The following is a 20,415-nucleotide window of genomic DNA, read 5'->3' as shown; positions in this document are numbered from 1 at the left end:
GTGGGGGTGAGTCCTTCCTGGAGCCAGCTCTGGGTTCTTCTCTAATGGCTGGAGCGTTTGGGGAACAGGGGTTCCATAGAGAGAAGGGTTCATGAAGTTGACAATATTGATCAGTAATAATAACGATGAAGTTGATGCTGTCTAGCCAGCATCTAAGTGCTTGTCAGGAACCAGTCACTGTGATTAAGCACTTTATGGACGTTTCATGGAATTCTCACAGCAACCCTATGAGGTAGGCATTATTTCCCCCATTTTACAGATAGTGAAACTGAGGCATAGAGAAGGGATGAGACTTGGTCCAGGTTACACAGGAAACAGCTGGAAGAGCGAGGGGAACTGGAACCCAGTCCTGCTGATTCATAATCTGGTCCATTCTCCATCCCCCCTATGACTTTCCTAACTTTAGTAAGAAGGGAAAGACAGTACTGTTAACACTTCAAATACCGGGTATCCCTCCACCTACCACCTGTAAAAATGGCCCAGGCATGCACCATGCGGGCAAGGATTCCTTTGGGTGTGGGTGGAGATGGGGTATAATCTAAGATTTATCCCTTCTGGCTTTGGGAACACTTCTCTATTTGAGAAAAGTGGGAAGAATCATTAAAAGGAGGTGAAATGACAGTTTCTGGTTGTGTCACAGAGCGATCATACATTTTAGAGGAAGGACCAAGCCAAAGCAATTGGAGGCTTTGGGGATTATCTGCGGATTTCACTGTTGAGGGTATCCGTTAATGTCATCAGCATCAATAACCAAATCAGGATGTAACAGTGAAATTAGGTGTCTGCTGTGCTTGTTTAGAACATTGTAGACTATGGGTCTGTAAAAAACTATAGGAACAGGCAATTCTTTACACTTCAAAGCCTAGAATTGAACTGGCAGATACCTGGAGTTTTCTATGCGTTCTTTTCTTGTTATTATTAATTTTTATTGGAGTATAAATACTTTTATTATTAAGTATTATTGGAGTTGCTTTACAATGTTGTGTTAGTTTCTTGCTGTACAGCAAAGTGAATCAATCATACGTGTACATATATCCACTCTTTTTTTACATTTCCTTCCCATTTAGGTCACCACAGAGCATTGAGTAGAGTTCCCTGTGCTATACAGTAGGTTCTCATAAGTTATCTACTTTATACATAGTAGTGTAGTTCTTAAAGATTTCTTTCCTCCTCTTCTCCCATATCCTCCCCCCATTCGCTCTGTCCTTATCTCCAATTTCATGTTCTCATGCTTCCATGCGTTTCTGCGCGGAGTTTGGGGTAAGGCATCAGCTGTCTTTGGGACACCCAGCACAGTAGGAGGAACTGTGGGAAAGGACTGAAGCAGGCTTATAATCCCCAGCTCGAGGTGCTGATACCCTGCTTCTCACAAGTACGATGGCTTCCATTAGCCGTCGGCATTGGTGGAACCTCTTGCTTACATCGGATAAAATCTTTAAGTCTAGAATCCAGCCACAAGCTGAAGGGATGGTATGAAGACCCTAGGGGCTCAGCCTCCAGAAAAAGAGAATGTGACCAAGGTCAGAATGGAGAGGTGAGCAGGAGGTAGAATGGGAGGAAGAAGAGCAGGTCTGGGGTGGTAGGTGATGCGGTAATAATGCCCTTTCTCCAAGAGGAAGGTGGGAAGGATAGGCTTTGGTAATGCCAAGGGCCCATGTGCTCAACAATCCGTCATTACAATGGGCTGGTCATCGAATGGGAGGGTTCGGCGTCCCGTTCACTGTGAGGACAGGAGGGGAAGCTGATGAGCGTGTGAGCTGAAGAAGTGGAAATGGGTGTGCATGGCACCTGGTCGGTGAAGTCCTCACTTTTCCATAAGGTGGAATCGTTCTTGCCTGAGTTGGTCCAGGTGGAGCAGAACTGTTTCACGAACAGGGATGGGGAGGGGAGAATACTGGTGGAGGGCTTGGGTGAGCTGCGTACCAGTGTCTCCAACCCGGCTCCCCCTGTACCCCTCCCAACGGCCGTGCGGTTCTATTTGAACCAATGTGGGACCCAGAGACTGGTTTAAGTAAAGAACTTGTGAACAGTTTCCATCCCGTGAAACACTCAGGCATTGTAGAGGTGGATTAATGAGCACGTATATCGGTGTCCTAGGGCTGCGGTAGCAAAGTACCACAAACTGGGTGGCTTAAAACAACAGAAGTTTATTCTCTTACAGTTCTGGAGGGTCAGAGTCCCAAATCAAGGTGTCGGCAGGGCCATGGTCTCTCTGCAGAGCCTTAGGGGAAACTCTGTTCCATGCCTTTCCCTTACTGTTTGCTGGTTGCCACCAATCCTTGGCGTCCCTTGGCTTGTAGAAGCTTCACTCCAATCTCTGCCTCTTTTATCACATGGTCTTCTCCCTATGTATCTTCAATTATCTTCCCTCCATGCAAGTCTGTCTCTGTGTTTTTTCTCCTCTTCTTAAAAGGACACCAGTCATATTAGATTAGGGGCCCACCCTAATGACCTCATCTTAAGTTGATGACATCTGCAAAGACCTTATTTCTAAATAAGGCCATATTCACGGGGGTTAGGACTTTGTTTTTTGGGAGGACACAATTCAACCCATAAAAGCATGGAAGGAGTAAGTCCATCATGGAAGGGGTGTAGGTATTGGCTCCTGCTGAGGAGTGAAGCCCATTTAAGGTGATCCACATCACATCCCAGTGGCCTACCTCTGAATTCAGCCGGAGTTGCAAGGGACAGTTCCCCGCAAGCTCAGACTCAAATTGACATCATCCCTCCCAAGCACCCTCTGTGAAACTGCAGGTGCTGCTTAAGCCAGGACCGGGAGTAACCCAAAAGCAAAGGAGAGTGAATGACCCTGAGGGTGACCCTCAACCAATGGGAGGGTTCGGTGGGGGCTAGGGATAAATGTCCTACCTTGATCTCTGGAGGGACATCTCTGGAATGCATTGTATACACTTCTCAGAGGTTCCACTGCCTCTGAAACCCCCTTGCCTACAGCAGTGACCTCAGTGATACACTTTGTCTTGGCTTTTTCTTCTTCCTTGTCTTATTCTTTCCACTCCCTTGCACCTGAGTCCTGGGATCACCTTGGCCTCCTCCACCACCGCTTAGTTCCCATCCCACCCCCACTGCCAATAAAACTACCTGTTTCCACGCCCTTGTCTCAGACTCAGCTTCTGGTGGGTTCCAAATTAAGACAGAGAGACATGGGAAATGGAGAGGACCAGGATTATTGGTTTCCTGATCTAGGGTCTAGCTCTGATCCCTTGAAGAATGATGATAATAAAACCATTTTCCATGTGTGCGAAGCATGATACATGCATCATCTCTTTTAATCCTACCATAGTGGGTAAAATTTTGGCCCCCCCCCCAAAAAAGATAATGTCCACATTCTAACCTCTGGAATCTGTAAATGTGATCTTAATTGGAAAAGGGTCTTTGCAGGTGCAATTAGGCTAAGGATCTGGAGATGAGACCATATTGTTTTATGTGGATGCGTCCCAAATCCGATGAATGACAGGTGCCCTTAGAAGGGACACAGAGAGGAGAGACACATGCAGGAGAGAAGGTGGTGGAGGTAGAGATTGGAGCGATGTGTATACAGACCAAGGAATGCCAAGGATTTCCGGCAGCCACCAGAATGTAGGAGAGACTCATGCATCTCCCTCACAGCCCCCAGGAGGAACCAACCCTGCCGACACCTTGACGTCCGGCCTCCAGAACTGCGAGAGGATAAACTCCTGTTGCTTGAAGCCACCACCTTTGTGGCAGTTTGTTGCACTAGCCCTAGGAGACTAGTACCCCTACGCATTCTATTAGTTATTCCCATATAAATAGTCCACTTCGAACACGTGAAAACCGAAGTTCAGAGAGTTTCATTCCCATGTCTAAGCAGCTGGTGGAGAGTACAGTCTGGATTGAAATCCAGCTCTGGGTGGCTCAAAATCCTTCCCTTAAACATTCCTTCCTCAGAGAAGTTACTGCCTGTGCTCTGTGGAGGGGGAGTTTGGAAGCAAAATCTGAAGGCGGAGAAGGTTTCCGTGACGCTGGGGACCCGGACTTTCTGCTCTGGGGCCCAGGCGACAAAGGGCAGGGACAGAGAAGACGGTGAATCAACTTGGCAGATGAGGCCTCCTCCTGGGGTCTCAGAGCAGTGACTGGGGAAGACAGTGGCTTGGGGGCTGATTCTGAGGGTCAGCAGTCTCACAGGTAGGGGCCGTGAGCCAGAAATGTGTGGGTATTTAAGTTAACGTAACCTTATTGGGATCTGGAGACCAAGAGGTGTGAGGGGGCTTGGAGTTCTTTTCACCAGCCAGTATGGCCCTCCTTTGTTCTACGGGGTCCCCCGCAAGTCGTGTTTTAGAGGGAAAGGTCACTGACCGGGTGGGGGAAGGGCTGGCTAGTGAGGTAAGCTTAGAGGTGAGGAGAGGCCGGGAAGGAAGCAGACACACATCTGGATTAGAACTTGGAAACAAAGTGTAATTTCAGCTTCTCGTGGATGGTCACTGGGCCCTGTAAAAACAGGGACTCTGCAGTCATGTGGCCCCCAGCCAAGCCAGCCGGACTCATGGGGCAGAGATCCTCCATTGCACCTCCACGGTGGGTTGAGCAAGAAAAGGGGCTTGAGGAGTTAAAGGAAACAGTTAGACCAGCTAGAAGGAAAGTCTTCCTCTAAGTTGATATGAGTATGTGGAGAATTAGACTTCTAAGTGGAAGGGCGGGGCCCCAGTGCTCCAATTATAGGCTCCATAGAGCCATGAAGTGAGTTCTACGTGCCTAGTAGGGTGCCTGCTGCTAAGAGTCTTTTCAAAATAAGAGCAATATCATGTTTTTGAGCTGTCTGTCATTTGGTGGAGGAAATAAAAATGGCACATGAAATGACTGGGAGAGAATCGCACAAGAGTGTATAATCAAGAACAGAATGATGTGTTACACATAGCACAGGGAGATCAGCTCGGTGCTTTGGGACCACCTAGAGGGGTGGGATAGGGAGGGTGGGAGGGAGACGCAAGAGGGAGGAGATATGGGGATATATGTATACGTATAGTTGATTCACTTTGTTATAAAGCAGAAAGTAACACACCATTGTAAAGCAATTATACTCCAATAAAGATGTTAAAAAAAAAAAAAAAGAACGATGTGTTACAAACTGTAACTTCCAAAGAAGATGAGAGAAGGTGGTGAGCAGGTGGGTCGACTGTTGGCAAAGAAGAAACATATCCTTCTTTGATATGAAGAAACTGAAGCCCTAGTTGTCAAATATATAATGCACGCTGTTATCTCTCCTTCCATTGCCGTGGCAGACATCACTAATCTATCATGCTACTCTTTCCTTCAGAGTCCAGTTTCTTAAGACAATGAATTAGTCAGATGCTACCAGAGGTGGTATGAGGTGAAATCTCATGACCCTCCTCCCCTTAGGTTATGAGGGTTTATTTTAGAGAAATGCAGGGAAGTGTGAAAACACAGAGAGTTGAGTAGCCATGAACACACTGGTATCTCAGTACTTCTAAGACCAAGATAGGGAGTAGGCCTCCTGGAGAACTCAACCAATGATTCATTTCCGTTCTGGATCTAGCAGTAGTCCCAGTAACCTCTATTTCCTCTGCACCTCCCATTCATACTGTATGTATGCATGTGTGTGTGTGTGTGAGAGAGACAGAGAGACAGAAAGGGGAAGAGAGAGACAGAGACAGAGAGAATCCAATTGGGATAATTGTCATCAGCCAATATGGCGCACCTTTATAGGGCAGAATCTGTCTCAAAGATGACTCATAAACGGCAGACTCCTATTAGGAACGGACTTTTCTCAATTGCTTTTGGCTTGAGTGGCAATTCTTTAATCCAGGGGCCAGCAGACTTTCTGTAAAGTACAAGATAGTAAATATTTTAAGCTTTGTGGGACATACGGTCTCTGTCACAGCTATTGTGCTCCATTGTTGGAGTGCAAAAGCATTCAGAGACACCACATCAACAAATGAGTCCCATTGTGTTTCGATAAAATTTTATTTACAAAAACTGGTGCCTTCGATGAATCAGTGGTGGCCAGGGTAGCAGGACCACAGAGCACAATAATGATATCTTTATGCAGAAGAAACTGTGTCCATCTCAGAAGAAAACCATGTGCTTTGCAGATGTTAAGTGTTTCCTAACTCTCTGGGCTTGAGCTAAAGACAGTAGCTGCAGCTCTGCTTCTCATGTGCAGTTTCTAAAAGATATCTGGTGGTTTCCAGTGAACCAAATTGCATTTATCTTTGACAATTTTTTCCCTGGAGTCTCCCTCCTATTGCTGTGTCCTTCTTGTATATAACAGGGATGGAAACTATGTGGCGTGCCTGCAGTATTCCCCCTTGCCTCACCCATGGCAGACATCACTAATGGATCACAATACTGTTTTTTTTCACTGAGTCCGTGACTAGCCCAGAATCCTTCTTAACATAAAGCAGTCACAACCAACCACTTAGATGTGGCCCTCAACATGAAACCCGTTTGCTATGATAGTAAGAAAAGAGTGGAAACAAAGGAATGATAAAAACAAAGTTTGTGAACAAAGTCCAAAATGGCATTAAGACTATGACTCCCAACTCCTCCATACCCCTGGGCTCAAATCCTGCTTTAACAGCCTTACAATAGACAAAACCCAGGGCAGAGTCAACAAATCTCCTTGCCAAGTTGTCCAGCATTTTCCCTGTTTCAGCAGGTGTTCTCATGCTTGTCATTCTAGGGCCCCTGGAAGCTGGGTCCTCGCTGCTTCCTGGGGGAGACTTTGTGTGGAGTCTGGCATGTCTTTCCAGCTGAGCTGGGAGGAACATTTCAGCACAGACATTAGCAACCCCTTCACAAAGCTCCAGGGTTGGAAGCCAGACCCGGACAATATATTCCCTGCTCCCACGCATCAGGCCCAGAGCCTGGGTGGGCAGCGCCCCGTGACTTTGTCCTGCTGTTTGGAACGCCCTCTGCTTCTGGCCCACCGAATGGAGACAGCACCTGGGAGAACGTCGCTCTTCATGTTTCCCCTCCCGTCGCCACCTTGCAACTCACATTGGTGAGAGGAGGAGAAATGGGCTTTTAACACCATCCAGTGACCTTCCGTAAGCCCCTTCTGCATTTGATCTCACGAGGTGAGGAGACGTTGGTTCTGAGCCTTGGAAGAATGAAAGCCTTGTCAACAGGTATTTCCACTGCGTGGGAAGGGGGATCGTGAGCGGCCCCGCCGGCTGGGGCTGCCAGCGAGTTCACCTGGGAAGTATTTCAGGAGAAGCTGTCATGGGCGTCCTGAGTGCCGACAAAATGTGTCGGGGGAAATCCACCAAGTGCTTTCAGGAAGGAGTCATTTTCTCTCACAGAATCGTTCTGGCTTTCTAGTTAGGGGCCCAGAGGGAGTTGGTTGGCCTTGAGGAATGAGCCAGAAGAATTGGAGCAGCAACTGTGGGGAAATCATCTTTGGGGCTGGAACAAGGTCCTATCCCATTTATGCTCATTTCCCCCCCAGCCCCCTGCCTTCCCGATGCACGTAGCAAATGATTCGGCATCCATGTCCCCCGTTTACAAAGATGGCACAGTGCTTAAGAGCATGAGGTTGAGTCTGTACTTCTTGGGATTGAGTTTCAGGCCTGCCAGTTACTCGCTGGGGGACTTTGGCCAGGTTACTCAACCTCTCTGTGTCTCATTTTCTTCATCTGTAAAATGGTGATAATACTAGTTACATGCCTTATAAGATTCTTGTGAGGGTTCAAAGAGTTAGTCCTGGAAAAGGGCTTAGAACACATGATGAGCACCGTGGGATTCATTTGATTTATCTTTTTTTTTAAAAGTCAGGCTTGGGCTTCCCTGGTGGCGCAGTGGTTGAGAATCTGCCTGCCAGTGCAGGGGACACGGGTTCGAGCCCTGGTCTGGGAAGATCCCACATGCCGCGGAGCAGCTGGGCCCGTGAGCCACAACTACTGAGCCTGCGCGACTGGAGCCTGTGCTCCGCAACAAGAGAGGCCGCAAGAGTGAGAGGCCCACGCACTGCGATGAAGAGTGGCCCCCGCTTGCCACAACTAGAGAAAGCCCTCACACAGAAACAAAGACCCAACACAGCCAAAAATAAATAAATAAAATGCAGGAATATTAAAAAAAAAAAAAAAAGTCAGGCTTATTGAGGTTTAATTTACATCCAGTAAAATACACCTTTTCATCCATAAGTTCACTGATAAGTTTGATGAGTCCTAACAAATATTTATGATCATGTAACCACTGCAGTCAAGATATAGAGAGCACCCATCACCCCCAAAGTTCCTTTGTGCTTCTACCTCCACCTCAGGCTCCAAGCCCCTGACAATCACTGATCTGATTTCTGTCTCTATAGTTTCACTTCTTCCAGAATGCCACAGAAAGGAAATTATTCAGCATGTAGCCTTTTGTTCCCTGTTTCTTTCACTTTCCATAAGGCTTTTGAGGTTTACCCATGTTGTTGTGTGTATCAGTGGTTTTTTTCCTGTTTATGGTTGCGTAATATTCCATTGCATAGAAATTCCACTTTTTGTGTATTCATTCATCAGTTGGGGGACATTTGGGCTGGTTCCGGTTTTGGGTGATTATGAATGATACTGCTATGAACGTTCACGTACACGCGTTTGTGGTCTTTGTGTGGACATCTGTTTTATTTCTCCTCAGTTAGTACCTAAGAGTTACATTACTAGGTTACATGATAAAAGTATGTGTAACTGCCTAAGATACTGCCCAATTGTTTTCCCAAGTGGCTGTGTCATTTTGCATTCTGATCACCCATGTAGGAGAATTCCAACTGTCCCACATCCTCACCACGGCTTGATATTACCAGCTTCTCCTTTTTTTTTCCTAATTTGGTCTTTCTGGTAGGTGTGCAGGGGCATTTCACTGGGGTTTTAATTTGACTTTCCCCAGGAATAGTAATGATGAGCATCTTTTCATGTGCTTCTTTGGCAAACATCTGTCTTCTCTGGGGAGCTTTGGTTTTCTTTCTTTAAGGAGTGAAAACAGCCACCTACTTCTCTGTCCTCCATGACCATTTATGTGTGTTTGGAATCACTCTGTTCTGAGAGACTGATGAAGCTGCACAACTGAAGGGTCCAGGTTGGCACTGGCTTCTGTGGCTTCCGTTTCTTTCCATCTCTGTGTTGGTTTCATTCTCCACGAGGCCCCCCTGGCAGCTCCAAGACTTCTTCTCATTGAAGAAAGATGGTGTCAGTGCCCCAGGAAGCCCAAGCCCAGTGGGAAGGAACTCTGACTTCTCTCCTAGCTTTCCCAGCCAGGACTTTCTGTAGCTGATTAGGTATTTGGTCACTAAGCGCCAATCACTGTGGCCAGGGGGTGGACATGGAGACTGACTGGCTAGGACCTAGGTTCCACGCCCATCCCTACGGCTGGTGATGGAGGCCCACGCTGGCTTCACGCACTGAAGGTGGGAGATACCCATGTCAATGGGCATGGGGGCCCCGTCATGCTTTAGAGGGCTCTGCTCTGTCCCTCTTTGGGTTGTGCCCCTTCCCATAGGAGGGAAGGTCCATGGGGCCAAGGGGAAGCCTTTGTTCCAGAAACAAAATTTCATGCTGTAATCGTTCCAGGTCTTCCAGGGTCTGTGTAGATTTCCTCCTGCGTCCATTTTCCCAGAGAACACTGATTCTCCTGGTGTAGACCCAAGGGGCAGTTGTTCAGGGGGTGGTGAGGGTGGGGCTGGGGTGTGATGTATAGACTAGGAAGTCCACGTGTGTGCACTTGAGGCTGTGGGGTGTGGCGGGGGGAGGGAAGGCTGGGTGGAGGAGTCCTGGACCACTGCGCAGTCTAAGGACGTTTGACAAGGCCACGGGAAAGTCCTCAGCCAAAGTCAGTGAGCCATCAGTGGAGTCCCACGGCTTCCAGAATGAACCTGCCTTAGTGTCCCACCCACTTCCAGTCATTGGTTGGGGGCAGCCCCTGGGAAATGTGACCTCCAAGCAAATGCAGAGATGGCGTCAGAGTGCAACGCTGGGACCCCATTCCTTGTGAGGAGAGGTCTTCAAGACGCATTCTTTCTTTTTTTTAATTAAAAAAATTTGTTTTAATTGAAGTATAGTTGATTTACAATGTTTCAGGTGTACAGCAAAGTGATTCAGATATATGTACTCTTTTTCAGATTCTTTTCCATTACAGGTTATCACAAGATATTGAATATAGTTCCCTGTGCTATACAGTAGATCCTTGTTGTTTAGCTATTTTATATATAGTAGTGTGTGTATGTTAATCCCCAATTCCTAATTTATCCACCCCCCTTCCCCCTTTGGTAACCATAAGATTGTTTTCTATGCAAGACACATTCTTATGGCCTCTTCACCCCGAGACCCCAAGTGTTACAGGCACACCTGCCTTGATCCTCAAATAAGGGGCCGTTACTGGAAAAAGTGGGAAGTGGATCCTGGAGGGTCCTCAGAGACCCCCAGTGATCTAGGACATCGAGCATGAGCTACACCCAGACGTCCTCGGCCTTGGCTCCCCACAGCCAGACAAATGGGAACTACCGATCGCCTAGAGCAGTGAAACCCGGGCGGCGCGCCCCCCGTCTCTGGCCTTATTTCCGGCAGAGGTTTGGGTAAGCTCTTACTCCTCCCAGCATATGAATCACCTGGGAATCTTGTTAAAATACAGGTCTTGAATGGGCAGGTCTGAGCGGGGACGGAGGGTGTGGGTGCCGTGGATACCTGGACCACGCCCGGAGCAGCGAGGGTACGAAATTGGCACCTGATAAAGGGTAGCTGTGATCACCGCTATTTTTTTTCCCCAGAAGAGGGCTGTGTAGATCTTTTGCTCAGTCTCTCCCAAACATTCCCAAAAGGGGTGATTTCTGGAGAGTGGTTGCCAACTCGGGAACAATGAGGTGACATGAGACAGTGGCAGAAATGGCGTCTGATGGCCGACACGTGCTTCCCTCGGCAGGTGTGGGGAAAGCAGGGCCAGCTGAAGGGGAAACCTCTAATTGGCGAGGGAAGTCACTCGGCTTAAACAGGATGCAGGCAGAAGGCCCCATCCAGGCTCCACCGTGGCCTTGGGATTATGCTGACAGGGAGTAAAGGAAAGTGGAGTCAGGAAGTCCAGGCTTTCCTTAGGGCTGAGAAGCTGCCCCTGGGTTTTCCATCACAGGAGGCTACACTGTACGTGGCGGATTCTTCTGGAAAGATGTGTGTGTGCTTTGAATCCTCTTTGAACAGCAACTGCCACTGTACTGTTAATCTATCAGATTTTTTAAAAAATTATCTGTGTTAGTTTCCTACAACTGCTGGAACAAATTACCATTAACCTGGGGGCTTAAAACAGCAGATATTTATTCTTTCACGGTTCTGGAGGTCAGAAATGTGAAATCGGTATCGCTCGGTCAAAATCCAGGTGTCAGCAGGGCATCCTTTGGAGGATCTAGGGGAGATTTTTTTCCTTGCCTCTTCAGCTTCTGATGTTCCTTGGCTTGTGTCAGCATCGCTCTTAACCTTCAAGACCAGCACTTTCAAAGCTCTCTTCTCTGTCTTCACATCACTTTCTCATCTCTGTGTGTAAAATATCCCTGTGCCTCCCTCTTGTAACTGATGTGTTCAGAGCCCACCTAGATAGCCCAGGAAACTCTCCCCATCTCAAGATTCTTAATTATATCTGTAAAACCCCTCCCCCGTTTCCATATAAGGTAAGGTTGCAGTTTCCAGGGATTAAGAGGTGGATCTCTTTGGAGGGGGCTTATTTCCCAGGTTATCACATTATCAGTCTCCCCCCCTTGAAGGATATAAGCCCCATGAAGGCAGGAATTTTGTCTGTTTTGTTCAGAGTTATGGCTTCAGTGCCTATAAGAGTTCCTGGCATACATAGAGGCTTGATAAGTGTTTGTTGAATGAATGAATCAGTGAATGCATTTATACGTCAAAGGGATGGGGGGCTGCTGTTTAAAGGAAGTCTGCTTAGAATCCATTGTGAAGGGTGGTTTGATAATCTGAATAATTGCTTTCAATTCATGCTCTGAAAAAGCGATTTTTTCAGCATCACTGTTTCTTTGTGGCACGCTCCCTCCCTATGCAGCTTGGGATGTTGTCTTACGAAAAGCAGCAGAGAATCAGCAATGAGCCTTTTTGTTTCAACAGAGTGAAAAGAAAAGCCCTTAACTAATGTCACCGTCTTTGTACTTTTTCATACCTAAATTTCACTGGACGTGTCCAGGTGCAGCCAAATAGACCAAAACACAGCCCTGAGTCCTGGAGGTGGTATTTAGAGCACAGGCCATCTCAGTTTAAATCTTAGCCCTGCCACTGTCAGCTGTGTGACCTTAGGCAAGTCCCTTTCCCTCTCTGAGCCTCAGTTTCCTCACCATCACATGGGATTGACATCATACTTACCTCATTAGGTTGTGGTGAGGATTTACTCCCTCGATAAATATTTACTGAGTACTTAGTATGTGCCAGCCACTGGGTCCACAGTATGGAGAGAAAAAGCATTGCCCCTCCGTGTCAGGAGCTTCCAGGCTCCCTGAGTGTGAGGAGATCAGGAGTGTGAGGGCTCTTCTGGACTGAGTCATGTGATCAATGATCAATGAATGTCTGTGGTTACTATTTTTAGGAATAGAAATAGTCCCCACCATTTTCCTTCTCATTATTGGGCACCAAATCAGCAACAGGGATTATTTTTCCTTTCTGTGACTTTAAGGAGGGTCACTGTAGCTTGGAACTGAGGGATAGACCTGGGGTTCAGATGGAAAGAAGTCTTATCCTTGCTGGCCAGTACAGATGGGAGAAATTGCTCTGGCATTACATTAGAGGAGGGAAAAAATGGCTAGATTGGGACTGGTGACAGGAGAAGTGCACTTATGGATCAAAAGTGTGAGCCCACCTAAGATGGGTGATAATCTAGAAATTCTTTCCTGGCATGTGGTCTAAACTCTGGGGTTTGTACCTATAGGAGAGGCGTGCCTGTGTACATGAGACCAGGGACAGTGTGTGGCTTCAGCTGCAGGGAGCTCCATTAGAGGCAGGGGCTTTTGCATAAGGAAATGAGAAGAATCTTAGGAGCAGCGTTTGGGTAGGAAATGTCCTTGACTCTGTTTCTCTGGATGGTGACAGCAGAACTGTAGGTACATGGCACCTTCTTTTATCGTTACTTTCTTATTTTCTTTCTTATCCCATCTTACTAGATTAGGAGCTCCCTGAGGGGTGTGCCCATCTTGTTCATATATCTTATGAACTTATATCAGGAATATATTTGGCTACAATTATGAGAAAACTCAACTCTTCTGTGACTTAAACAATCGCTTATTTTCCTTACATAACAAGAAGTCCAGAGAAAGATGGATGCTGGAATTAGTTTAGTAGCTCCAATATCTGTGATATTCTTAGCTTGATTCTCTTCATGCTTAATACCTCATGATCACAAAATAGCTGCTGTGCCCCCAGACATTACATCTGCTTTCTAAGCTGACCGGAGAATGAAGGGACAAAAAAGCCTCAACTAGCCACACCCACTCATTGGCCAGAACAGGGAAGACTGGGAAATAAAATGTCTTCTTCTTTTTTTAAAACAAAATTAGACTTGTACGGAAATCCCAATGGAATGGGGGCTTGAAGATAGGTCTTGAGAATGGATGAAAGAAGGAAGGAATTAACAGTTATCCTGAGGATGAATGAATGAGCCATTTGGTGACTGAACGAGCCCACAGTCCATCTTCTCAGCTCAGCAGTTTGCCACAATAATGTGTCTTCCTGATGCCCACGAAAATAATCCCAGAGCAACTAAGATCACTGGGCATTAGCAACTGAGAAGATGAGCGTTGGGTGATGTTTGATTTTAATATGTGCATTTGTTCATTCCTATTGAATAAGCTCCTCCTCGGGGTGGGTCCCTCTTCAGTGCAGACAAGAAGGTCTTACTTTGGTGCATCCAGGTCTCTTGAAGATGCCACTGGGGATGTCTGCAAAGAAACAAGTGGAGTGTAGCGCTATTGGGCAGCGCTCGGGGACCCTGTCTTGCTTTCATTCTTAATTAGTTCTCTTTTGTCCTTGCCCGGCTTTAGGAGTTGGCCAGCGTTTTGCCCTAGAGCCTTGAGTCCTTGCGAAGGCAGGATGGAAGTTCAACTGGATTGAATTGGGACACCTCTGCCCCTCAGCTCCTTCTCCTGGGCCCTTGGGGATGGATATTTAGCCAAGACCTTGTCCAACTGGGGCAACTTGGCCCAATAGCCTTTTGTGGGAGGCCCTTGGGGATAGTGCCTGACCACTTGTCCAGAAGTGGAAATGTGACCTTGGCCAAGTTACTTAACTTCTCTGAGCCTCAGTTTTCTCCTCCACATTGGCTTGCTCTGAAATTCAACTGAGACATGATTTTAAAGCATCTGTGTACAACAGTGCCTGGAACCTAATAAGCATAAATAAAAACAGGGATTCTCTTCTTCCTTCTTCTCATAATTATTACAACACAGTTAGTTGGAAAGACCTGGGTTTGAATATATGTTCAGTTGCTTAATCTATAGTGACAGTTTTCTCTTGTGTAAAATGGGTGATGATAGAGCTTCCCAGGGTTTTGGGGAGTTAGACATGTGACCAAGCAAAACCCATGGGTGCAGAGAAGATACACACATGGGATGTATGTGTGTGCTTGTTGTGCGCTGAATGAATGTGGGAGTTCAGCTTGAAGACAGAGTGAAAGGTCTGCATTTAGACAGGAAGCTCAGCTGAGGGAGGAGAGGACTGGAGGAGAGAGGTCAGGCTGAGCATTAAGGGAAGGAGGCAAAGGCAGACAAAAAGCCTGGACTTGGAATAATTAAAATATAGTGCGGAGGAGATAAATTCGACCAAGAATTAATAGGAAAGTGGGAGCTGGGATGAGCCTGGAGCCTCTGGGGCTCTGGCTGGGGCAGGTGCTGAAAAGTTCCCACCCTGGGTTGGGCCAAAGGCAGAGGCATCTGGGGCTGTTTTCCAAGGAAGAAGAGGTGCCTGTTCAGCCTGCCCTGTCCCTGGTTGGTCCAGGGCTCTGAGATCAGATCCCATAGTTGGAGAATGTAGAGGACCCGGGCAGGAGAGAGTACAGTGGGCATCAGCAGGGTAGCACGCATGCCCCCAGGGCCCATCTGGAGCCACACTCTGAGAAGCACAAGTGTGCATGGGCTCCAGCCTGAAATTCTTATCCATGTTTCCACCCTCACTGCCTTTTTGACTTCACGGTATTCACTTAGTCTCTGTGATCTTTCAGGCGTCCCATCTCTTAGTGTAGAACAGCAACCATTTTTAAAAGCTCACAGCTCCTGGTTATTTACATTGTATATTACAAGGCATTGGTTCTCTGCACTTCCCATGGTCGCACTTAACCCTCACCATAGCCCTATGAGGCAGATGCCATTATTATCCTCATTTGACAGATGAAGAAACTGAGGCACAGAGAGATGAAGTGATACAGCTCATGTACCAACTCAGGCAGGAGGAGACCAGAGGCCCAGATCTTCACCACTCGAGTCTTTAATAATTGCACAGAAAATTCACTGTCAGCAAACGGGATACAGTCCAAAAAATTATGTCCGGGACAAAGTCTTCCAGGCTGGAGGCCGGGGTAGAAAGGCCAGTGTCCTTCCCCGGCCCACTGCACTAGGTGGAAAGTTTACTAGGTGGAAAGTTTCATGCCAGCAGGAACCTTGGGTCTGGCCACCACGTGCTCTCCAGTGCCTGGCACAGAGTGGGTGTCACACACTGAATGACTCAGTGACAGCCTTTTGCATTGGGCCATCGATAAGCTCCCAGAGGCTGGTTCGGGCCTTGCGTGTAAATCACGTCTCCTAATCAGACTGCACGCTTCCCAAGGGCAGGGGCTGTTTTGCTCATATTCATCCATCTTTCCACCTGATCAGGTGCACGCCGGCGGGGGGTGGGGGGGGTGACCCAGTGGCAGTTCTTGTGAGAGGGAGCCTGCTGGAGGCGGGCAGGGGGGAGGACTGCATTTGCAGCAAACGTCATCCCCTGCCCCTGATCTGCCAGCTCCTTCGGATTCCAGCTTCAACTTGACAAAGGCTTTCCTGTAGCCCTCTAGCCTCCACCTGGGATTAGCTTCTAAGTGATCAGAAAACACTTACAGATAATAAAACACCATGTGAAGACGTAAATAATACCCAGTAATTTCACAGGGAATTAATTCTTTCCTTAGGCTGTTGGACCATCCCTGCCCAGGTTGCTTTGCTCAGAAGCTGAGTAATCAGGGTGTCAGCAAATATTAGAAAGGAACCTGGGAAAGTCTCTGGTTCTGGAGCTTCATGAAAAGATAGGGGAGATTGAGGCCCAGAGATGGGGAGATGCTTGTTGAAACATACACCTCTAAACCAATAACAAGTTAAAGCTTAAACCAACACGTGGGCTTGGGAAGCCTTCTCCTTTCTGTGTTAAAGTTTCTTGCTTCAAATAAGATTTCAAAAGCAGTATGGGCAGAGTCATGTTATACTGCTGAATGCAGGCTCCTGAGTGGGAAAGACCTGTGTCTGCAACTTACCTGCTGGTGATCTTAGAGAAAGACTTTTCACTCCTCCGAGACTCAGTTACCACGTCTGTGAAATGGGTTGAGATAACTGGCGTCAAATTCACTGAATAATGGAAGGATGGAGTGAAGGGGTGTTCTTAAAGAGCTGAGCACATATTAAACACCCAATTAAATAACTAATAAATAGCATTATGAGGATTACCATCCTTTCCCGCCCCCCTCTCAAACCATCACCTTCCAAGGTCTCCATTTACGTGCATCTTGAATCTTATCCTTCTGGTTGCTCAGGCCCCAAACCTTGGAGTCATCTTTGGTTTTCCTCTCTTTCTTACACGCTGCAGTTGACCTCTAGGAATTCCTATTGGCTGTACCGTGAAATATATCCAGAATCTCCCCAATGCCCTCATGTCGCATTCCCACTCTGGTCCCCCCCTGGATTACTTCAGAAATCTGGGGTTGATAAACTACAGTCCCTGGGCCCAATCTGGCTTGCTGCCTTTTTTATTTTTACTTTTTTTTTGGTACACTATAAACTAAGGTTGGTTTTTACATTTTGCAATGGTTGCGGAAGAAAGCAAAAGAAAAATATTTCACGACATGTAAGGATTATAAGAGACTCAAATTTCAGTGTCCATAAAGTTTTATTGGAACACAGCCAGGCCCATTTGTTTCTGCATCAAATACGGCTGATTTTGCGCTGTAGCAGCAGAGTTGGGTAGATGTGACAGAGACCACAGAGCCCACAGAGCCTAGGGGTAGACCTTTGATGGGCCTCCCTACATCCATGTTTTCCTCCCTACTGTCTAGTCCCAACACAGCTTTCTGAGTGATCCTTTTAATGCATTCTCTCCTCTGCTCATAGCCTTTTAAGTGTGGCTTCCTGAGACACTGAGTAAAATCCACGGTCTTCATAATGGCCAACAAGGCCCTACCTGATTCACCCAAAGGCCCTTCTTCCCTCTTAATTCTTGGGCCTCCGTCTCCTCCTCTCCCCCTTAACTTCACTCTAGCCACCCTGACCTCTTTGCCTCTGTTTGAAAATGACAAATACACCTCTGCCACAGGGCCTTTATACTGGCTGTTTCCTCGCCTGGAAGGCTCACTCTCCCACCTCCTTCGACTCTGCTTGAATCTCACCATCGCGAGCCCTCTTCCCGTGTTCATTTAGTCCCGCACCCTGCCCACTCCTCTTGGCCCTCCTGACCCCTCTTACCATGCTCTATTTTTTTTTTCCTTTTTCCTACGACACTCATTCCCTTCTTACGAACTAGCCAATTTACTAATCCATTTCGTTTACCATTTAAGGACTGTCTCCCTCCATCAGAATGTGAGATCCCCGGCAGGCAGGCATTTTTGTTCAGGTTTGTTCACTACCATAACCCCAAACCCAGATAGGGCTAGCTCCACGGACACACAGCTGTGCTGTTGCATACAGCCCCGGGCTCAGAAGGTCTCCTGCTTGGAAGGTCCCCGCAGTTGGTTTAGTGCTCTGTGCCATCACTGTAAAGTTCCTAATAGTTATTGAACAGTGAATCTCATGTTCTCGTTTTGCATTGAGCAGTGCCAATTCTGTAGCTGGTCCTAGCTGTTGAAGCACGCCAGGTGCACAGCAGACCCTCCGCGAATATTTGTGGAATGAATGAATGCATGTTCCGTACTATGACTTAGCCCCATGACCTGCTTCTCTGGACACTGCAGCCTCCACCGCGCGCCTGCCCTACGCCTGCCTTTTGAAGGAGTGGGTATTGATGTAAGCGGACAGGAAAAGCAGTCAGTTCCGGATCAGGGAGCTGGGAGAAGATCACCTGCAGCACAGAGGAGACACAGTTACTCCAGCAACTGTCCCTCCCACCGACCGCAGATCGGAGCCTCCACTTAATGTAATTGAGTGTGAAGGCCGGCTGGAGACACAGGCGCCCCCGCTGCTCCCTCTCCGTAATATAGACACTATTGGTTGCTAATTGGCGCCAGTGGGCTGGTGCTAATTGTCCTAATGCACTTGGCTTGATGGAGGACGAGCCCGCCCAGGATGGGGGGTGGGCTGGGGGGCTCCTGGGGAAATGGTGGGAGCGGTGAGCGCCCAGCGGCAGCAGACACTGCTACGCTGCTCATAAAAGTTGGAACGGGCTTTAATTTTGCATCAAATATTTAAGCGGATTTGGGGAGGGGGTGGGTTGAGGCGGAGGCGGACCATTGATTGAGCTTTGCTTGCGGTAACCCGCAAGGGGCCCCGGGGGGGAATAGGCCCCCTGCCGTCCTTATCAATGGGTTAGAGATGGCTGTGTCCCCAGCATTGTCTAATTAATTGTGTGAATTTCTAATGACCCTTTTAGCCCCCCAGCTCCCTCCCTTCCGCCTTCATTCGGGCTGCCCCCTCTTGTTCGAGCAGCTTCTGAACAGTGTACGCTGGGGATGTGACTCGCTGCTATCCATGGAGGGAGGCCGCATGGAACAGAGAGACGGGGCACTGGTGCGGGGTAGGGCAGAAGCTGGAGTTGGCCTTGAACTCACTGTGCAGTCTCAGCAAACTCAATGAGGGCCTCAGTTTACCTAATGGATGACTGTTGGGTTGGGCCAGTGAGTGTCAAAATGCTCCACATCCTCACTGAGGGACACCAGGACCTTTTAGGAAGTATAGGAATATATATACTTCTAAATTTACAGCTGAGTTTGACTCAGTGTGCGTTAGGGGAAATATTTACATCACACATTACACTAGACACGTAATACGTATTGAATAATTACACAAAGATGCGGTATGTCGGTGAATCTTCAGCCGTCAGCTCTGTAGGGGAAGAGAGCCCTGATCTGGAGTATTTGCCAGTTTCCAGGGTGTAAATACTTCTACCGTCAAGCTGCCATTGTGTCACTGAACACAGAGTTGGAAAAAGATGTACAAGAGTATGCAATGAATACAGTATTTCCATCACACAGATGCAACAGGTGAAAATAACCTCAAGAACGGAGATCACAGTAAAATGTAGTAAAATAATTAGGAAAGGATGAGTTCTGAGTACTTGTTACCCTTATCTTGAAAAGAATTTAACTGCAAGCTTATATAATTTAATTTTTCACCATGGCTGTGTTTCATGGCTGGCTTGCAAAACCCCTGAAAATTGAACACTGGCTTCCATGAACCTTCCGGGCCAGCTGTAGCACACCATTGTGTGTGTGTAGCACATCACCCATGATTCCCATGATATCTCAGAGGGAATTGCATAAGATAAAACTGAGTTTTCTTTTTTTTAAAAAAAGATTCCATTTAGATCAACTTAAAGAAAAATATTAAATGAATAATGGCCCAGGTGATTTACACATATAGCAAAAATCATGAAGTGGATACTCACATGATTGTAATTCGGAAAGAGGGATAGTTTCCTTCCAGCTGTCCGAGGGACAATTTGCTAGCGACTGTGGGAGCAGTTGGGGCGGCCAGGGTTTGCTGCCCTCTATCTTGTTTGCTAGGAAGCATGAAATGGCCATTTCATGCTCTTTGCTTTTACCACTGACTTCGTTCTTTGTCTCTTTCTTCCCAAACCCAAGGCACCTACTCCAGTGCCGATGCCGGTGTCTATACTGCTCTCGATCTCACGTCTCTAGCCCTTCCCTCAGCTGCCCAGACTCTCCTGGCCTCTCCTTTCTTGAGGCTTTGCCTCATTGCTGAGGACACTCAGTGGCTGGTGGACCACCACGCCTTACCTACGATGTGCCCCTGGGCAGCAAGCGTGACGTGGGAGCCGTGAGGGAAGCTCCTGTCCAGGAGGTCTGGAATAAGGACCAGTTTGCACAGGTGTAGGGAAATCATGGGTGTCCTGTATCCCAGGCACCATTCTCCTCTCTCCAGACAAATCATCTCAACGTGCTGTGCCTTAGATTTGTTTTATGAAGTTGTTATTGTTGATTTTCAGTTAGAAATATGGTTTGGGGGATTGCAGACTCAAATGCCCAGAGAAGGCGGGCAGAAATCATAAGTTCAGGAAG

The 20,415-nt window shown here is 47.5% G+C and overlaps 1 long non-coding RNA gene across 1 annotated transcript in view; it reads left to right on the top strand.

Moving 5' to 3' along the window:
- Positions 1-20,415, top strand: part of LOC309611386 — a 426,717-nt gene that overhangs the window by 248,053 nt on the left and 158,249 nt on the right. The gene's annotated exons all lie outside the window — the stretch shown is intronic.

Source organism: Balaenoptera borealis (genome assembly GCF_965194805.1).
Source record: "Balaenoptera borealis genome assembly, chromosome: 14".
Lineage (NCBI taxonomy): Eukaryota > Metazoa > Chordata > Mammalia > Artiodactyla > Balaenopteridae > Balaenoptera > Balaenoptera borealis.
Note: the sequence above shows the minus strand (reverse complement) of the source record. Positions and strands in the feature narration are given on the sequence as shown.